Consider the following 8,914-nt stretch of genomic DNA (forward strand, 5'->3'; position numbering starts at 1 on the left):
GTACCTAGGCATTAGTGGAGTGGTGGATAGTGAGTGGAATGTCACATAGATTCTAGGAATGTACCTAGGCATTAGTGGAGTGGTGGATAGTGAGTGGAATGTCACATAGATTCTAGGAATGTGCCTAGGTATTAGTGGAATGGTGGATATTGAGTGGAATGTCATAGATTCCAATACCATGCCTAGGCATTAGTGGAGTGGTGGACAGTGAGTGGAATGTCACATGGATTCTGGGAATGTACCTAGGCATTAGTGGAGTGGTGGACAGTGAGTTCAATGTCACATAGATTATAAGACCATGCCTAGGCATTAGTGGAGTGGTGGACAGTGAGTTCAATGTCACATAGATTATAAGACCATGCCTAGGCATTAGTGGAGTGGTGGACAGTGAGTTGAATGTCACATAGATTATAAGACCATGCCTAGGCATTAGTGGAGTGGTGGATAATTGGATAGTAAGTAGAATGTCACATAGATTCTAGGAATATACTTCGTCATTAGTGGAGTGGTGGAATGTCACATATATTCTAGGAATGTACCCAGACATTAGTGGAGTGATGGATAGTGAGTGGAATGGCACATAGATTCCAAGACCATGCCTAGGCATTAGTGGAGTGGTGGACAGTGAGTTCAATGTCACATAGATTATAAGACCATGCCTAGGCATTAGTGCAGTGGTGGACAGTGAGTTCAATGTCACATAAATTATAAGACCATGCCTGGGCATTAGTGGAGTGGTGGACAGTGAGTTCAATGTCACATAGATTATAAGACCACGCCTAGGCATTAGTGGAGTGGTGGACAGTGAGTTCAATGTCACATAGATTATAAGACCATACCTGGGCATTAGTGGAGTGGTGGACAGTGAGTTCAATGTCACATAGATTATAAGACCATGCCTAGGCATTAGTGCAGTGGTGGACAGTGAGTGGAATGTCACATAGATTCTAGGAATGTACCCAGACATTAGTGGAGCGATGGATAATGAGTGGAATGGCACATAGATTCCAAGACCATGCCTAGGCATTAGTGGAGTGGTGGATAGTGAGTATAATGTCACATAGATTCTAGGAATATACTTCGTCATTAGTGGAGTGGTGGATAGTGAGTGGAATGTCACATAGATTCTAGGAATGTACCCAGACATTAGTGGAGCGATGGATAATGAGTGGAATGGCACATAGATTCCAAGACCATGCCTAGGCATTAGTGGAGTGGTGGATAGTGAGTATAATGTCACGTAGATTCTAGGAATGTACCTCGACATTAGTGGAGTGGTGGATAGTGAGTAGAATGTCACGTAGATTCTAGGTATGTACCTAGGCATTAGTGGAGTGGTGGATAGTGAGTGGAATGTCACATATATTCTAGGAATGTACCTAGGCATTAATGGAGCGATGCATAGTGAGTGGAATGCCACATAGATTTGAGGACCGTGCCTAGGCATTAGTGGAGTGGTGGACAGTGAGTGGAATGTCACATAGATTCTAGGAATGTACCTAGGCATTAGTGGAGTGGTGGATAGTGAGTGGAATGTCACATAGATTCTAGGAATGTACCTAGGCATTAGTTGAGTGGGGGATAGTGAGTGGAATGTCACATAGATTCTAGGAATGTGCCTAGGTATTAGTGGAATGGTGGATATTGAGTGGAATGTCACATAGATTCCAATACCATGCCTAGGCATTAGTGGAGTGGTGGACAGTGAGTGGAATGTCACATGGATTCTGGGAATGTACCTAGGCATTATTGGAGTGGTGGACAGTGAGTTCAATGTCACATAGATTATAAGACCATGCCTAGGCATTAGTGGAGTGGTGGATAGTGAGTTCAATGTCACATAGATTATAAGACCATGCCTAGGCATTAGTGGAGTGGTGGACAGTGAGTTGAATGTCACATAGATTATAAGACCATGCCTAGGCATTAGTGGAGTGGTGGACAGTGAGTGGAATGTCACATCGATTATAAGACCATGCCTAGGCATTAGTGAAGTGGTGGATAATTGGATAGTAAGTAGAATGTCACATAGATTCTAGGAATATACTTCGTCATTAGTGGAGTGGTGGATAGTGAGTGGAATGTCACATATATTCTAGGAATGTATTCAGACATTAGTGGAGTGATGGATAGTGAGTGGAATGGCACATAGATTCCAAGACCATGCCTAGGCATTAGTGGAGTGGTGGACAGTGAGTTCAATGTCACATAGATTATAAGACCATGCCTAGGCATTAGTGGAGTGGTGGACAGTGAGTTCAATGTCACATAGATTATAAGACCATGCCTAGGCATTAGTGGAGTGGTGGACTGTGAGTGGAATGTCACATCGATTATAAGACCATGCCTAGGCATTAGTGAAGTGGTGGATAATTGGATAGTAAGTAGAATGTCACATAGATTCTAGGAATATACTTCGTCATTAGTGGAGTGGTGGATAGTGAGTGTAATGTCACATAGATTCTAGGAATGTACCCAGACATTAGTGGAGCGATGGATAGTGAGTGGAGTGTTACGTAGATTATAAGACCATGCCTACGCATTAGTGGAGTGGTGGATAGTGAGTGGAATGTCTCATGGATTCTAGGAATGTACCAAAGCATTAGTGGAGTGGTGGACAGTGAGTTGAATGTCAAATAGATTATAAGACCATGCCTAGGCATTAGTGGATAGTTGGATAGTAAGTAGAATGCCACATAGATTCTAGGAATATACCTCGTCATTAGTGGAGTGGTGGATAGTGAGTGGAATGTCACATAGATTCTAGGAATGTACCTTGGCATTAGTGTAGTGATGAATAGTGAGAGGAATGTCACATAGATTCTAGGACTGTACCTAGGCATTAGTGGAGTGGTGGATAGTGAGTGGAATGTCACATAGACTCTAGGAATGTACCTAGGCATTAGTGGAGTGATGGATAGTGAGTGGAATGTCACATAGATTCTAGGACCGTACCTAGGCATTAGCGGAGTGGTGGATAGTGAGTGGAATGTCACATAGATTCTAGGAATGTACCCAGACATTAGTGGAGCGATGGATAATGAGTGGAATGGCACATAGATTCCAAGACCATGCCTAGGCATTAGTGGAGTGGTGGATAGTGAGTATAATGTCACATAGATTCTAGGAATATACTTCGTCATTAGTGGAGTGGTGGATAGTGAGTGGAATGTCACATAGATTCTAGGAATGTACCCAGACATTAGTGGAGCGATGGATAATGAGTGGAATGGCACATAGATTCCAAGACCATGCCTAGGCATTAGTGGAGTGGTGGATAGTGAGTATAATGTCACGTAGATTCTAGGAATGTACCTCGACATTAGTGGAGTGGTGGATAGTGAGTAGAATGTCACGTAGATTCTAGGTATGTACCTAGGCATTAGTGGAGTGGTGGATAGTGAGTGGAATGTCACATATATTCTAGGAATGTACCTAGGCATTAGTGGAGTGGGGGATAGTGAGTGGAATGTCACATAGATTCTAGGAATGTGCCTAGGTATTAGTGGAATGGTGGATATTGAGTGGAATGTCACATAGATTCCAATACCATGCCTAGGCATTAGTGGAGTGGTGGACAGTGAGTGGAATGTCACATGGATTCTGGGAATGTACCTGGGCATTAGTGGAGTGGTGGACAGTGAGTTCAATGTCACATAGATTATAAGACCATGCCTAGGCATTAGTGGAGTGGTGGATAGTGAGTTCAATGTCACATAGATTATAAGACCATGCCTAGGCATTAGTGGAGTGGTGGACAGTGAGTTGAATGTCACATAGATTATAAGACCATGCCTAGGCATTAGTGGAGTGGTGGACAGTGAGTGGAATGTCACATCGATTATAAGACCATGCCTAGGCATTAGTGAAGTGGTGGATAATTGGATAGTAAGTAGAATGTCACATAGATTCTAGGAATATACTTCGTCATTAGTGGAGTGGTGGATAGTGAGTGGAATGTCACATATATTCTAGGAATGTATTCAGACATTAGTGGAGTGATGGATAGTGAGTGGAATGGCACATAGATTCCAAGACCATGCCTAGGCATTAGTGGAGTGGTGGACAGTGAGTTCAATGTCACATAGATTATAAGACCATGCCTAGGCATTAGTGGAGTGGTGGACAGTGAGTTCAATGTCACATAGACATTAAGACCATGCCTGGGCATTAGTGGAGTGGTGGACAGTGAGTTCAATGTCACATAGATTATAAGACCATGCCTAGGCATTAGTGGAGTGGTGGACTGTGAGTGGAATGTCACATCGATTATAAGACCATGCCTAGGCATTAGTGAAGTGGTGGATAATTGGATAGTAAGTAGAATGTCACATAGATTCTAGGAATATACTTCGTCATTAGTGGAGTGGTGGATAGTGAGTGGAATGTCACATAGATTCTAGGAATGTACCCAGACATTAGTGGAGCGATGGATAGTGAGTGGAATGTTACGTAGATTATAAGACCATGCCTACGCATTAGTGGAGTGGTGGATAGTGAGTGGAATGTCTCATGGATTCTAGGAATGTACCAAAGCATTAGTGGAGTGGTGGACAGTGAGTTGAATGTCAAATTGATTATAAGACCATGCCTAGGCATTAGTGGATAGTTGGATAGTAAGTAGAATGCCACATAGATTCTAGGAATATACCTCGTCATTAGTGGAGTGGTGGATAGTGAGTGGAATGTCACATAGATTCTAGGAATGTACCTTGGCATTAGTGTAGTGATGAATAGTGAGAGGAATGTCACATAGATTCTAGGACTGTACCTAGGCATTAGTGGAGTTGTGGATAGTGATTGGAATGTCACATAGACTCTAGGAATGTACCTAGGCATTAGTGGAGTGATGGATAGTGAGTGGAATGTCACATAGATTCTAGGACCGTACCTAGGCATTAGTGGAGTGGTGGATAGTGAGTGGAATGTCACATAGACTCTAGGACCATGCCTAGGCATTAGTGGAGTGGTGGACAGTGTGTGGAATGCCACAGATTCTTGGACTGTATCTATGCTTTAGTGGAGTGGTGGATAGTGAGTGGAATGTCCCATGGATTCTAGGACCATGCCTAGGCATTAGTGGAGTGATGGATAGTGAGTGGAATGTCACACAGTTTCTAAGACCATGCCTAGGCATTAGTGGAATGTCACATAGATTCTAAGACCATGCCTAGGCAGCGAGTGGAATGTCACATAGTTTCTAGGAATGTACCTAGGCATTAGTGGAGTGGTGGACAGTGTGTGGAATGTCACAGATTCTTGGACTGTATCTATGCTTTAGTCGAGTGGTGGATAGTGACTGGAATGTCACATGGATTCTAGAACCATGCCTAGCCATTAGTGGAGTGGTTGATATTGAGTGGAATGTCACATAGATTCCAATACCATGCCTAGGCATTAATAGAGTGGTGGATATTGATTGGAATGTCACATAGATAATTAGACCATGCCAAGGCATTAGTGGAGTGGTGGACAGTGAGTGGAATGTCACATAGATTCAAAGACCATACCTAGGCATTAATGGAGTGGTGGATAGTGAGTGGAATGTCACATAGATTCTAAGACCATGGCAAGGCATTAGTGGAGTGGTGGATAGTGAGAGGAATGTCACATAGATTCTAGGAATGTATCTAGGCATTAGTGAAGTGCTGGATAGCGAGTGGAATGTCACATAGTTTCTAGGAATGTAGCAAGGCATTATTGGAGCAGTAGATAGTGAGTGGAATGTCACATAGATTCTAAGACCATGCCTAGGCAGTGAGTGGAATGTCACATAAATTCTAGGAATATACCTCGTCATTAGTGGAGCAGTGCATAGTGAGTGGAATGTCACATAGATTCTAGGAATGTACCTAGGCATTAGTTGAGTGGTGGACAGTGAGTGGAATGTCACATAGATTATAAGACCATGCCTAAGCATTAGTGGAGTGGGGGACAGTGAGTTCAATGTCACATAGATTATAAGACCATGCCTAGGCATTAGTGGAGTGGTGGACAGTGAGTGGAATGTCACATAGATTATAAGACCATGCCTAGGCATTAGTGAAGTGGTGGATAGTTGGATAGTAAGTAGAATGTCACATAGATTCTAGGAATATACTTTGTCATTAGTGGAGTGGTGGATAGTGAGTGGAATGTCACATAGATTCTAGGAATGTATCCAGACATTAGTGGAGTGATGGATAGTGAGTGGAATGGCACACAGACTCTAGGACCGTGCCTAGGCATTAGTGGAGTGGTGGATAGTGAGTGAAATGTCACATAGACTCTAGGACAATGCCTAGGCATGAGTGGAGTGGTGGACAGTGTGTGGAATGTTTCACAGTTTCTAAGACCATGCCTGGGCATTAGTGGAGTGGTGGACAGTGAGTGAAATGTCACATGGATTCTTGGACTGTATCTATGCTTTAGTCGAGTGGTGGATAGTGAGTGGTGAATCATGAGTGCAATGTCACATAGATTCTAGGACCATGCCTAGGCATTAGTGAAGTGGTGGATAGTGAAGGGAATGTCTCACAGTTTCTAAGACCATGCCTAGGCATTAGTGGAGTGGTGGATATTGAGTGGAATGTCACATAAATTCCAAGACCATGCCTAGGCATTAGTGGACATCGAGTGGAATGTCACATGGATTCTAGGAATGTACCTAGGCATTAGTGGAGTGGTGGATAGTGAGTGGAATGTCACATAGATTCCAAGACCATGCCTAGGCATTAGTGGACATCGAGTGGAATGTCACATGGATTCTAGGAATGTACCTAGGCATTAGTGGAGTGGTGGATAGTGAGTGAAATGACACATAATTTCTAGGACCATATTGAGGCATTAGTGGAATGCTGGACAGTGAGTGGAATGGCACATAGACTCTAGGACCATGCCTAGGCATTAGTGGAGTGGTGGATAGTGAGTTGAATGTCACATAGACTCTAGGACCATGCCTAGGCATTAGTGGAGTGGTGGACAGTGTGTGGCATGTCACATAGATTCTTGGACTGCATCTATGCTTTAGTCGAGTGGTGGATAGTGAGTGGTGAATAGTGAGTGGAATGTCACATAGACTCTAGGACCATGCCTAGGCATTAGTGGAGTGGTGGACAGTGTGTGGAATGTCACATAGATTCTAGGAATGTACCCAGACATTAGTGGAGTGATGGATAGTGAGTGGAATGGCACATAGATTCTAGGACCGTACCTAGGCTCTAGTGGAGTGGTGGATAGTGAGTGGAATTGTCACATGGATTCAGGGAATGTACCTATGTATTAGTGGAGTGATGGATAGTGAGTGGAATGTCACATAGATTCTAAGACCATGGCTAGGCATTAGTGGAGTGGTGGACAGTGAGTGGAATGTCACATAGATTCCAAGACCATGCCTAGGCATTAGTGGAGTGGTGGACAGTGAGTGGAATGTCACATGGATTCTAGGAATGTACCTATGCATTAGTGGAGTGGTGAATATTGAGTGGAATGTCACATAGATTCTAAGACCATGGCTAGGCATTAGTGGAGTGATGGACAGTGAGTGGAATGTCACATAGATTCCAAGACCATGCCTAGGCATTAGTGGAGTGGTGGACATCGAGTGGAATGTCACATAGATAATTAGACCATGCCAAGGCATTAGTGGAGTGGTGGACAGTGAGTGGAATGTCACATAGATTCAAAGACCATAATTAGGCATTATGGAGTAGTGGATAGTGAGTGGGATGTCACATAGATTCTAAGACCATGGCTAGGCATTAGTGGAGTGGTGGATAGTAAGTAGAATGTCACATAGATTCCAAGACCATGCCTTGGCATGTAGCAAGGCATTATTGGAGCAGTAGATAGTGAGTGGAATATCACATAGATTCTAAGACCATGCCTAGGCAGTGAGTGGAATGTCACATAGATTCTAGGAATATACCTCGTCATTAGTGGAGCAGTGCATAGTGAGTGGAATGTCACATAGATTCTAGGAATGTACCTAGGCATTAGTTGAGTGGTGGACAGTGAGTGGAATGTCACATAGATTATAAGACCATGCCTAAGCATTAGTGGAGTGGGGGACAGTGAGTTCAATGTCACACAGATTATAAGACCATGCCTAGGCATTAGTGGAGTGGTGGACAGTGAGTGGAATGTCACTTAGATTATAAGGCCATGCCTAGGCATTAGTGAAGTGGTGGATAGTTGGATAGAAAGTAGAATGTCACATAGATTCTAGGAATATACTTCGTCAATAGTGGAGTGGTGGATAGTGAGTGGAATGTCACATAGATTCTAGGACTGTGCCTAGGCATTAGTGGAGTGGTGGATAGTGAGTGAAATGTCACATAGACTCTAGGACCATGCCTAGGCATGAGTGGAGTGGTGGACAGTGTGTGGAATGTCACACAGTTTCTAAGACCATGCCTGGGCATTAGTGGAGTGGTGGACAGTGAGTGGAATGTCACATGGATTCTTGGACTGTATCTATGCTTTAGTCGAGTGGTGGATAGTGAGTGGTGAATAGTGAGTGCAATGTCACATAGATTCTAGGACCATGCCTAGGCATTAGTGAAGTGGTGGATAGTGAAGGGAATGTCTCACAGTTTCTAAGACATTGCCTAGGCATTAGTGGTGTGGTGGATATTGAGTGGAATGTCACATAGATTCCAATACAATGCCCAAGCATTAGTGGAGTGGTGGACAGTGAGTGGAATGTCACATAGATTCCAAGACCATGACTAGGCATTAGTGGACATCGAGTGGAATGTCACATGGATTCTAGGAATGTACCTAGGCATTAGTGGAGTGGTGGATAGTGAGTGGAATGTCACATAGATTCCATGAATGTATCTTGGCATTAGTGGAGTGGTGGATTGTGAGTGGAATGTCACATAGATTCTAGGAATGCATCTCGGCATTAGTGGAGTGGTGGATAGTGAGTGAA

This window comes from Saccoglossus kowalevskii, chromosome 4 (genome assembly GCF_978046115.1).
Source record: "Saccoglossus kowalevskii chromosome 4, keSacKowa6.1, whole genome shotgun sequence".
Classification (NCBI taxonomy): Eukaryota; Metazoa; Hemichordata; class Enteropneusta; family Harrimaniidae; genus Saccoglossus; species Saccoglossus kowalevskii.